This window comes from Euphorbia lathyris, chromosome 1 (genome assembly GCF_963576675.1).
Source record: "Euphorbia lathyris chromosome 1, ddEupLath1.1, whole genome shotgun sequence".
Classification (NCBI taxonomy): Eukaryota; Viridiplantae; Streptophyta; class Magnoliopsida; order Malpighiales; family Euphorbiaceae; genus Euphorbia; species Euphorbia lathyris.
Window position 1 is genome coordinate 11,858,094 of NC_088910.1, and position 13,558 is coordinate 11,871,651.

Genomic DNA, 13,558 nt, shown 5'->3' on the forward strand with positions numbered 1-13,558 from the left:
AAAAACAATCATGTGTCTGTAAAGAGAGAAAAACGACTTGTTTATCAATTGGGACAAATTGGCACCAAATCTCCTTGGCCAATCGACAATCTCAAAATAGATAGGTTTCTATTTTTTTCGCAAAACACGATGGGCAAATGGAATTATCAGTGGCTATCGTCAGAATCTATTTTTTTCCCAGAATTTGCAGGTTCTAAATTAGAGACTAAAAGCAAGTACAAACATGCCTTGGCGGAAGGAATGTTGCTCTAAACCTGACGCTACAACATAGCAACCCTTCGTTGTTTTTTTCCAGAATTCTTAGATGCTCCCTATAAAAATTTATGTTACAAAGTATCTAATTTTAGACATATATTATAAGGCAATACAGTCATTTGAAGAGCACATCTAAGAAGAGATGATGTTACCGGTTTTATCAACGTCAACCGACATGCCATATTCAAACACTTTACTTTCCACCCTATCATGCGAGCTTGAACTCGGTCAACAATATATTTATAGGTTTCCTTTATTACCATTGGTGCAGTAAGGGCATTCCTAGATACATCCTGAGATCTTGAGTTTTAGCATACCCTAGAACATCACAAATACATCGGTTAATAGTTTGAGAAACTTTATGGAAAAGAAAATACAGGATTTAGAATTATCCATGTGTAGTTTTTAAAAGAAAGAAGAAGAGAAGAAAATTGTGCCGTATATTGATATTTTATTTAATTCACAGTATTGTGAATTTATAGAACTACAGCAAAATTGAAATACATAATCTTTGCCAATAAAATCTCAACAACCTAACTGATCTCAAATAAATAAAACAGATTATTTCATAAATCTAAAAACAGAATAAAAGATAATTGCAGATTCTGAATCCCTAAAAATCAGGAGCAAAATATTGCATAAATCAACACTCCTCCTTGCAATTTTTGCTGAAAACTCTCATCCTTGCTCTCAAATATTTGAATCTGCCTTTTGACAAAGCCTTAGTCATAATGTCTGCAAGTTGTTCCTCTGATTTACAATAAACCAGAAGAATTTCATTGTCCTTCTGAACTTCTCTGAGGAAATAATACTTAATCTTGAAATGCTTAGTCTTGCCATGGAACACAGGATTGTTAGAGATGGAAATAGATGCTTGATTGTCAACGAACAATTTTGTTGCCTCACTTTGAACATGCTTCAAATCAGCCAAAATTTTCCTCAGCCATAAAGCTTAATTGACAGCTTTTGTTGCAGCAACATATTCGGCCTCTGTTGTGGATTGAGCCACCAAATCTTGCTTCTTTGAACACCAAGAAAAACATCCTGATCCAAGACTAAACAAATATCCAGAAGTACTCTTCAATCATCACTTGATCCAGCCCAGTCACTATCTACAAAGCCATGTACAATTGATTTATCTACAAAACCATGTAAATTTGATTTATCTGCTGATGTAAACCAAATTCCATGATCAGTAGTTCATTTGAGATATCTTAACACCCTTTTTGCTGTTTTAAAATGCAACTCGCTTGCACAATGCATAAATCTTGAAAGCAAGCTTACAGCAAACATGATACCAGGTCTTGTTGCTGTGAGATACATTAAACAACCTATGAGGCTCATGTACAGCCCCTCATCGACTTTCTCTCCAGCTTCAACTTTGCTTAACTTGATATTCTGCATTAAATGGGTGCTAATTGGCTTGCAATTCGCCATGTTGAATTTCTTCAAAACCTCATTTGCATATTTCTGTTGCCCAATAAAAATTCCATATTGAGATTGCTGAATCTCCATGCCAAGAAAGTATGACATTTCTCCCAAATCTGTCATTTCAAAAACCTGCATCATTTGGTCTTTGAACTGCTGCAACATGGTTGAGTTGCTTCCTGTCACCAACAAATCATCAACATATAAAGAAATAATTAAAATATCAGCTCCAGAAATCTTTACATATAGAGTTGTCTCACTCAAGCTTCTTTCAAACCCAATCTTCAATAAATGGTCATCAATCCTGCTGTACCAAGCTCTCGGGGCTTGTTTCAAACCGTATAAGGCTTTCTTGAGTAAGTAGACCTTATTTTCTGCACCCTGTACCATAAAACCTTCAGGCTGCTCAATAAATATCTCTTCCTCTAAGTACCCATTCAAAAAAGTTGACTTTACATCAAGTTGGTGAACTTTCCATTTTTGTTGAGCTGATATTGCTAAAAGCATTCTGATAGTATCTAATCGGGCAATAGGTGCTAATGTTTCAGCGAAATCTACACCAAATTGTTGAGCATAGCCCTTGACAACCAACCTGGCTAGCTTTATGTTTGTTGATGGAGCCATCAACATTGAGCTTGGTTTTAAACACCCACTTCACACCGATAGGCTTCTTATGAGTTAGTCTATGCACAAGTGTCCAAGTCTCGTTCTTCTCTATCATTCTCAATTCTTCTCTCATCGCTACAATCCACTTCAAATCTTTTGCAGCTTCAACGTAACCTGTAGGTTCCATCAAGGCAACATTACATCTTTGATAAATTTCAGTTAATGATTTTGTACCTCTAACTGGAGTATCATCAACTGTTTCATCTGCAAATTCATCTTGTGTTACTTCAGGAATATCTTCTTTATTTTCTCCAGTCTCCACTTTTGAATTGTCCCAATTCCAAGATGCATACTCATCAAACTTGATGTCTCTACTCACAATCACTGTGTTAGTTAAAGGTTGATAGACTCTATAACCTTTGGTGATATTACTGTAACCAATGAAGACCCCAACTTCAGCTTTCTGCTCTAACTTGTCCATTTTCACATCAGGAATATGTGTGTAGCAAATGCACCCAAAGACCTTCAGATTTTGAACAGAAGGTTTGTAACCATACCACACTTCAAATGTAGTTTTTCTCTTTAGGGTCTTTGTTGGTAACCTATTTAGCAAATAAACAGCTGTGTTGACAGCCTCTGCCCATAGCTTCTTAGGAAGTTTCTTCTCCAACAGCAAACACCTAGCCATCTCCATTATTGTCCTATTTTTCCTCTCACTAACCCCATTTTGTTGTGGGGTGTATGGTACTGTCAGCTGATGTTCAATACCTGCATCTTCACAAAACTTATTGAACATATTTGATGTGTACTCAGTTCCATTATCCGACCTGAGTATCTTTATTTTGCAGCCACTTTGATTTTCAATCCAATGTTTAAACTTCCAAAACACCATAGGAACTTCTGATTTGTGTTTTAAGAAATAAACCCAACACATTCGACTATAATCATCCACAAATTCAAGATAATACCTGCTGCCATTTAGGGATTGAGTTCTCATTGGGCCACAAATGTCTGTATGAACAAGATGAAGTTTTTCAGTTGCTCTCCAAACTTTGGTACGTGGAAACGGCAATCTTGCTTGCTTCCCTAACTGACAAACTTCACAAATACCACCTCCTTCTTCAACATTTGAAAAATCTTCCACCAACTTCATCTTATCCATGTATGAAAGGCCAGAGTAGTGAAAATGCCCTAGCCTTTTGTGCCAAAGCTGAGATTTTTCAGCAAGCCAAGGATATGCACTAGAATTAGGCTGCTCCATATCTAATGAGAAGCTTTTTTCTTTCATCTTACAAGTTTTATCTTTGAAAACTACAGAGTAATTCTTCTCTAGGAGCTGTTGTAGGTGTCGCGGCCTCGCCCGAGCGGACCGGGGGGTGGACACCGTTGATGATAGATGCTGTGATTGGCGCCGAAAGCAACCAATCGTAGAATCAAGCTGCTCGGCAGGACCGGAGCCTGGAGTATGGAAGAGTCGCCACCCACGAATGGGAAATGAACACCGATCCCTTGCGAGAGACCGGTGAGGGTTCGGGAAACTTAGGTACAAGCCAAAAAGGCTAGCTCATTTCTGAAGAAAGGCTACTAGGCACCCCGACATCGCCCGGTTATGAACCACCGGCCTCCTACTTAGCGTGTTAGGCGATAATGGACTAATCGCATATTTCTTTAAGTTTAAAATTCATTTGAAACCTTTTCTTTCTCGCTTTGAAAACCGTTTTGAGCATGTTATTTGGAAGCCATTTTAGTAAAGAATCACCCATTTTGCATAAATTTAAAGTATATAGGAGAGAGAGGGAGAAGAAAGAATTGATTTATTCACAGTGTGATTTATGCTTCAATTTATATATTAACTCTAAGCTAATCTCATTCCCCAAAAAAACGAGTTTATTTACACGGTTCGTACCTTAATCGTCGTTGGAACGAATTAGGTACGTTTCAAAACCCCGTCAATTTACATGATATCGACTCGAATCGCCGCTGGAACGACTCGAGCATTTGAAAACGTGAGATAAGAAGCTTTAACAAAAAAACGTGATTAAGCATACAAGTCCATTAGTTTTTGTACAAATCCACTTAGTTGGGAAAACAATTCAAAAATCTATTAATTACAATTTAAAAGACGATTTTAATTACAAGGTTCGCTTAATCCGTCATTAGAACGAATTAAGGTTTTAAAACATGATATTTGAGAAATCGTTTGAAAACGATAAAGAATTAAAGAGAAACCTTTTAATTACATTAGGAGGGTAAATTTCATCAATGGTGTACAACGTTTGACCAATTTCACACTTTGGTGTACGAACTTCAATTTGTCTCACTAATATGTACGAACTTATAGGTGACCTCCCACTAAAGTGTATAGCAGGTAAAAATTGTTGGTCCCTTGTAAGGTTGCAAATATAGTTCCAAGGGGGGGGTTAGGAACTATTTGACCTTTTTAATTGATTAGGGCAAATTTCTTTTTCTTAAGAAAAGATTATATGACAACGGCGCTGATCAATCGACAAGACACTGGCTTAGTCAACTAGTGACTAAATCAGTTTCGTTGCTTAGGTCAGGAAATAGCACTTGGAGTCTATTCCTGAACTAATTCGTTGACAGCGCACAACTCAGCTTGACCTCTTTTACTTGGTCAGTTTTAGTTTGTTTTAAGCAGGCAATATAAATAAGGAGTTAAGGTTTAGAAATACTTCACTCAGCAGATTTATCCAGGTTCGGCTTCTTCCAAGCCTACGTCCTGTCCCCGGAACACTTCCGAGATTTCAAATCCTCTACTGAGCTCTTTAAAGGTAGAGCCTCAAACCTTTTACAATATCAGCAATTGAGTATGACAAGAGTACCTTCCTCTATACTTCTACTCAATCCTAATCTCTCCGCTGAGTACTTAAAACCGAGTACTCAGCCTCTCCTTTCTATTCCTAGAAATGATTAAGATTTGTCCTAAACAACAATTGCTAGAACACCTTAGATGATTGAGGATCAATCACTCTAGACTTTTACACAAATGAATAAGCTTATGGTGTAAGAATTTGCTTTGCTTTTGATGGAGAACTTTTTGTACACGTTTGGTCAGCGTAACGGCTTTTGCTCAAAGTTCTCTGTTGATGTGGATTCTGAATGCTCTATTTATAGAGAGCTGTGAGAGCTTCTGGTTATTTTGAATTTCGAAATAACCGTTGGAGGGAAACGGCTTCATGTCGCTTTCACTCAGTCTGTTCAGCAGTTCTCTTAGCCAATCAGATTCCAGCATCTTCTGTTCTTTGGTCAGTGTGGCAGTATGTTCCTCCAAATCGGGTAATGTCAAACAGACATCTTCCTGCGTCTTCTGTTCTTTACCAACAGAGGAAATACTTGGTCTGGAAGTTGCTTTGTAGTCAGCGGCTGTCTTGTACGTTTTGTCGAGACAGCTCAGCAGCTTCATACCGAAGTTGTCTACGTGGATCTTCTCAATCCTTCATTGGTGAGCTCCGTTTCAATACTCAATGGCAGCGTTTTGAAATACGCGGGCTGAGTGATCTTGGGCTTGTTTGACTTGGGCTTTGACTTCCATGTAGGGCTTGGGCCTTATGATCTTTATGTCTTATAATAATTATAAACTCAACATTGAACAAACACATTAGTAACAAAAAATCAAAGCATTTAAACTTAATGTGTTATAGAATATTTAATTTCACTTAATTAATTTTGTCAAATCAAAATCCTGTGGAAAGGTGTTTCAACAAACTCCCCCATTTTGATGTTGGCAAAACTAATCAGCAAGGAACTCAGCGTTGAGCTCCCCCATGATAGTTGACCTCATTGATTAAGTGAACTCCCCCGTCAGGGCTGAGCTACTGACTTAGTTTTATTCTAAACATTCTAAGGTTTAATTGAATAAGTCTAAGATCAGTTTTCAGGTATAGGTCAGCTTATGGGTCATATTCTATTTTACTCAGTATTCAGCGGAAGTAATGTATAGTGACAGAGCATAACGCTGAGTAATTTATTTGTTCAATGGTTTATATTAGACAAGTTCAAACATTAATTTTTATACGCAGCATGCATTCAGATAATACTTAGCATGTAGGATATATAACCAGGATAAGTAACCAAAAGAAGTTAGGCATTTTTAATTGCTTTCAAAAAAAAGATAAGAACAGACACTAAGAACAGACACATAAGGAATTCTTAACTACTTCTAAATTCCTTCCTAACTTCTTCTCTAACTTCTAACGTCTAACGTTGAGTTCCTTCTCCTGAATTGCCACTTTTCTCCCCCGTTTTGCCAGCAGCAGTAGGAAAATTGACGGATGGGGCAGTGGACTTGGTGAGTTCTTGCAGCAGACGAATTTGACCCTCCAAAGAGTTCATGTGATTGACCATAGTCAACATGAGTTCGGTCATTTTGGTCATTTGAGCTTGGGTTGGTTGCTGCGTCTGAACCGAAGAGAAGTGGTTGATCAAGTCATGAATTTCACGCAGAATTTGGTGAGTTACAGATGGATGAGAGGACTGATCGTGAGTGGACTAGTTATGGTTTGGTGGAGAATGAATTTATTCTTGAAGCAGAGTGTTAACTGAGGCAATGACACGCCGTCCTGATTCAGTAGCACCTAGGTGTGCAAATTTGGTAGGAGTGGGCTCGCACTGAGTGCCTTGAGTAGCATCAGGACTATGGGGTGTGTTGACTTCAGGTGCTGAGTTGCTCTGGTATTGAGTTGGAGGTGGGATTTGAGCTTCTTTTGGACTAGCAGGGGTTTTGGCTTGTTTCTCACTTTGAGGAACAGAGGCTTGTTTTTGTGGAGAACTCTCTTGGGTAATGTGGGGCTCAATAACAGTTTCTTCTTCTGTTCTCATTTTCTTCTGAGCTGACTCAGCTAGGTCCTGATCAACTTTCTTCTTGTTTCTTTCCATTAGCCTTACCTTTCTTGGGACAGTACGAATATCCTTCGAGCAGGTTCCCTTTTTCTTCTTCTTCTCAATTTGAGCAATCTCAGATGGCACAGTAGAAGTATACTCAGTTTGAGGTTCATGTGTTGGTTCTGTACCCTCATCAGATTGAGCAGTTTCAGCCATAACATTAGCTATAGCATCATCCAGATCTGTTAGATTTTCCATTTCTCCAATGGGTTGCTCAATCTCAGCCATAATATCCTCCTTCTCAGTGCTTCCATTTCCGTCATATCCTTTCAGGGGTTGACTATGTGATAGTCCATTCAGCAGACCTGCAGTGATAACATTTCCTGATGAACTTATTTCACCTACAGTCTCTATATTCTTGTCCTGTATTATCTTTATGATGAGAGAACCCAAACGGAGCTGCCGTCCACTTCGTTGAAAAGCTCCGACCAAAAAGACAGGAAGATTGAATGGAGTGCTGGTCAGCATGTGCCAGATGAAGCATTGTTCAAAGTTGGAGGCAGATGAGGGTGAGCTGAGTTTAGGAAAGATGAAGTTGGTCAGTATGAAGTGGACCATCTTCTGATTTTTGCCCATGCAGGTGCTGGGTACTTCTCCTTTGTAGTCTCTGGGTTTACAGAACCCCTTCATCTTTTCTGCGATGGCTTTTGGTATTGGCTCCTTTGTTGTCCTGAACTGGATCCCTGTATTTGGTATATCTAGCAGTGTTGCTAGATATTCAGGAGTTATCACTATCTTTTGACCTTTAACTGTGGTCTCTAAGTAGTTAGAGTCATCTGCATCAACGTGCAGGTTGGAGTAGAACTCTCTCACTATCGTGGGATAGGTTTGTCCGAAAAGAGAGAAGAGACCTTTCCATTTGTTCTTTTTGATCCATTCACAGAATGGTTTCTTAGAAGAGACGAAACCAGAGTGAAAGTATCGACTCCTTAGTACTTCTTGATTCTTGGCCCAATAGTGTACCTTGATCATCCTTCTTACCATGCTAGTTGAAGGACCAGCCTGATCAGTGGATTTGAGGGTTGGAGAGAAGGTACTTTTGTTTAAGGACATTTTTTTTTGAAGTTCTGAAGCTCTTAAGTGCTTAAGGAAAATTCTGAAGCTTTCTAAAGTTCAGTGCGCATGAAGAGAAGGTAGTGGGTTAATATCCACTATTTATAGATTTTTAACTTGGATTTCCATTTGAATTTTGGTCGGTTTTGCCCTTGGGTTGTCCAATCGGCAGAAAATCTGACATTTATGACACTTTAAGACGTATTCGGCGCATGCGCAGTACAGGTGTTATTACGCGTGTGGTGGCATTAAATGCTAATAATTACTTTTACTCAGCATTTGTTGATATAAACGTTTCATATTCTGAGTAGTCAGTTTTGTTCAACGGATAGTTATAGAGGTTAGTTACTCGGCATGAGATAACTCACACAGTGTGCATTTATTTATGGGCATGTGATTTTGACAGATACTCTTTAAAACACTCAGCATGTTAACATTCATTCAGCATGCATCATATCACATTTTTACTTAGGAATTTAAGACAGTGGATTAAACATACCAATGGCTTCTCTCAGTATGCTGAATTGCTCTCGTGCTAGAGGCTTTGTAAAGATATCAGCGAGCTGCTCATCGGTTGGTACATAAGTCAGCTTGATTTCTTCCTTGAGTACATGATCTCTGATGAAGTGATGTCTTATGCTGACATGTTTCATCCTGCTGTGCTGGATTGGGTTCTTTGAGAGGTCAATTGCACTTTTGTTGTTGCATTTAACTTCAATTGTCTTTGTTTGAACACCATAATCTTCAAGCTGTTGCTTAATCCATAGGACTTGAGCAACACAGCTTCCAGCAGCAATGTACTCAGCTTCAGTTGTGGACAGGGCTACTGACGCCTGCTTCTTGCTGAACTAAGATACAAGACAGCTTCCTAGGAAATGGCATCCACCAGAGGTGCTTTTTCTTTCCAGCTTGTCTCGGCCATAGTCAACGTTAGTGTATCCAATGAGTGTAAGGTCATGAGTATTTGGATACCACAAACCTGCATTAACTGAGCTTTTCAAATATCTAAGGATCCTTTTTACAGCTATGTAATGGGATTCCTTAGGGTTAGCCTGATATCTAGCACAATAACATACTGAGAACTGAATGTCCGGTCTACTTGCTGTTAAGTAAAGTAAAGAGCCAATCATACCTCGGTACAACTTGCTGTCTACTGACTTACCATTTTCATCAACACAGAGGACAGTGTCAGTACCCATAGGAGTGGATATTGGCTTACAATGTTCTAGTTCATATTTCTTCAATATCTCCTTGGCATATTTAGCTTGACTGATGAATATGCCATTCTTTCCTTGTTTAATTTGAAGTCCAAGGAAGAAGTTGAGTTCTCCCATCATTGACATTTCAAATTCAGTATGCATTTGCTTGCATAGTCAATACCTTCTTGCTGACTGTAGCCCTAAGCTACAAGTCTTGCCTTGTTTCTGACTACGTTTCCTTGTTCATCCAGCTTGTTCCTGAAGACCCATCTTGTTCCAATGGTCTTTTGGCTTCTTGGATGTGGCACTAGCTCCCATACATTATTCCTCATGAATTGGTCGAGTTCCTCTTGCATGGCATTCATCCAGAATTCGTCATGCTCAGTTTCGGCAAAGTTCTTCGGCTCCTTAACTGAGACGAAAGCTACATTGCCGAGATACTTCCTTAGTTGATTCCTTGTCATCAGTGTATTTCCAGCTGAGTCAAGAATTGCATTTTCTGAATGCCCTCTTGGGACTCTTATCTCCTTGGGTAGATTCATGTCTTGTTCTACTCGTGTTTCAACATTCTCTGCAGAAGTAGATTGGTCAGTGAAAGTAATTTTAGGTTCACTCTTACTCTTGGTCAGCCGTTTTGTGAAGGACTCAGTAGCTGGTTCTTGATCAGCAGGTGCTGAGTTTGGTTCATCTTCTATCAGCGGCTGGTATCTTCCTGCAGGGTCAGTTTCATCGAATTGCACATGTATAGATTCTTCTAATACTTGGGTTCTCTTATTAAAAACTCTGTATGCTTTGCTGTTTGTTGAGTAGCCTAGAAAGATAGCCTCATCAGCTTTTGAATCAAATTTGGCTAAGCTATCTTTGGTATTTAAAATAAAACATCTACAGCCAAAGACGCGAAAGTATCCAATGTTGGGCTTTCGTCCTTTCCAAAGTTCATAAGGGGTTTTCTTAAGTATAGGTCTGACTAGAGCCCTATTTAGAATATAGCATGCTGTGTTAACAGCTTCTCCCCAAAAATACTTTGGAAGCCTATGCTCATCCAGCATTGTCCTGGCTATTTCAACCAAAGTCCCGTTCTTCCTTTCAACAACCCCATTTTGTTGAGGCGTTCTAGGAGTAGAGAAATTATGGTCAATGCCGCTGGCTTCACAGAATTCAACAAACTTTTGGTTTTTGAATTCTCCACCGTTATCACTACGGATATGAGCTAATTTTAGGTCTTTTTCATTTTCAATTTTTCTAACCAAGTTTGAAAATGTCTCAAAGGTCTCATCCTTGCTGGTCAGCAAGATAACCCACGTATACCGAGAGAAGTCATCTACAATGACCAAGGAAAATCTTCTTCCACCCAGACTCAGCGGCTGGACTGGACCAAAGAGATCCAAGTGTAGTAACTCTAACGGACGTTTAGTTGAGACAATGTTTTTACTATGAAAAGATTGTTTGGTTTGTTTTCCAGCTTGGCAAGCGTGGCATAGTTGGTCTTTTTGAAATTTAAGTTCAGGCAGTCCCTCAACCAATTGCTTTCTTGCTAATTTGGCCAGGAGGTCCATGCTTACATGACCAAGTCTCCTGTGCCATAGCCAGGAATTTTCTTCCTTTGTGACTAAGCATACAGTTTTTGAAAACTTCTTTTCTAGGTTCAGCATGAAGACATTATCTATCCGAGGGGCAGTTAAAATTAACTCATTCGTTTTTTCCCTCATATATTTTACATCCAGTAGCATCAAATATAACTTTTCTCCCATTGTCACATAGCTGCGCTACGCTGAGTAAGTTATATTTGAGTCCGCTGACTAGGGAGATAGATTCAATAGTAGGGTTACCTCCGATGATTCCTGAGCCTACTATCTTACCCTTCTTGTTGTCTCCAAAACTTACACTCCCTCCTCGTTTACGTTCAAACGTGATGAACTGAGTTTCATCACCCGTCATATGCCTTGAGCATGCGCTGTCAATATACCACATCTTTGACTTCTCGGCACATCTCAGGCTTACCTGCATTGTAACTAGTTACTTTTAGGTACCCAATTCTTTTTGGGTCCTGACTTGTTAGGTGCAACAGGTATAGCATCATATTTTATTTTATGGCGACATACATGGACAGTATGGCCATTCTTTCCACAGAAGTCACAACTGACCTTCTGTTTAGGATTTTTTACTGACTTGTCAGCACCCCAGTGCTGAGCGTGCCAGCACACTTTAGTAGTGTGTCCTAACTTCCCACAAAAGTCACATTGGACTCTTCGCTGGGGATTTCGTCTCTGCTGAGTACCTTGGTACTATGTACCTTGATACTGAGTTCTCAGCGGAAAATTGTTTTTGTTTGGAACCTTTAATTGGTTCTGAATGGTTGTGACATCCTTCCTCAGTTTCTTTGAAACTGACTGGACTTCAGAGACAGACTCATGAATGGTTTTCATATTTTCATGCAAAACTGAGTTGTCTTGAAGAAGATATCTGAGGTCACTCAGTTTGACCTCTTCTACTTCATCACAGCGCCGGCTGAGTGCTTTAATCTTCCTGTTACACTTTTTAACAAGTGTATAGAGATCACTCAGGGCGTTACCCATTTCATTTCTGAGTTGAGAGAGTGAGATTACCTCATTAGATTGCTCTTCATTATCTGACTCATCAGATTGGTCAGCATGCTCAGAAATGCATGGGTCAGCAAGTTCGTCAGCCATAAAGCATATCTTCGCTGACTCGGTAGCCTCAGTTTCTGTTGATGAAGATTCATCACTGTCACTCCAAGTAGCCACCATTGCCTTCTTCCCACTTTTCTTGTCTTTCCTCAGCGTGGGGCAGTTTGACTTAATATGGCCATCTTGATGGCACTCAAAGCATATAATGGGCTTTGAGCTGTCCTTTCTGTATTTGCCGTCGCTTGAGTCAGCCTTATACTTATCAAACTTTTTGTAAGGCTTTTTAGAATATTTGTCGTTCTTCCTGAACAGCCTCTTCATCTTTCTTGTGAACATGGCCATCTCCTCATCATTAGTTGAACTCCCGTCAGTGGAGTCAGCCTTCATGACAAGTGACTTCTGCTTCTTGTCATCAGATTTTTCCTTCACCTCAAAGTTTTTCATGGATATCTCATGGGTCAGCAATGAACCGATGAGTTCGTCATATTTGTAGGTGGTTAAATCCTGAGCTTCCTCAACTGCTGTCTTCTTTGCTTGCCATTCTTTTGGAAAACTCCTGGGTATCTTTTTGACTTGTTCTTCCTCAGTGAAGATTTTCCCAAATCTCTTGAGCTCATTAATGATGTTGGTGAACCTTGCGTTCATGTCTGAAATGCCCTCATCATTGTTCATCTCGAACAGCTCGTACAGTCTCATCTGCTGATTCACCTTGGATTCTTTTACTTTGTTTGTTCCCTCGTAGGTGACTTCCAGCTTCTTCCAGATCTCTTGTGCCGACTCACAACCTGAGATTTTGTTATATTCTGCAGCATCGAGCGCACAGTGAAGCATATTGATAGCCGAAGCATGGTTTTGAAGCTTCTTGAGATCATCCTCTGTCCATTCAACCTCAGCTTTAACAACTGACTGGCTAGCAACAACTTTCACAGGTACAAACGGGCCTTGGACTATAGATAGCCAGGCACTCATGTTTGTAGCTTGAATGAAGTTCTTCATCCTATTCTTCCAAAAGGTATAGTTTGACCCGAAGAATAGGGGAGGCCTAGTAATGGACAGCCCCTCAGGTAATATCTGAGTTGTCTGGTTTCCAGGGAGAAACCGAGTGCTGTTTTCACCCATGGTATGGATCAACTCAAGGTTGTTAGACCTTTAGTAATGAGCTTTTAGGCTCTGATACCACTTGTTGGTCCCTTGTAAGGTTGCAAATATAGTTCCAAGGGGGGGTTAGGAACTATTTGACCTTTTTAATTGATTAGGGCAAATTTCTTTTTCTTAAGAAAAGATTATATGACAGCGGCGCTGATCAATCGACAAGACACTGGCTTAGTCAACTAGTGACTAAATCAGTTTCGTTGCTTAGGTCAGGAAATAGCACTTGGAGTCTATTCCTGAACTAATTCGTTGACAGCGCACAACTCAGCTTGACCTCTTTTACTTGGTCAGTTTTAGTTTGTTTTAAGCAGGCAA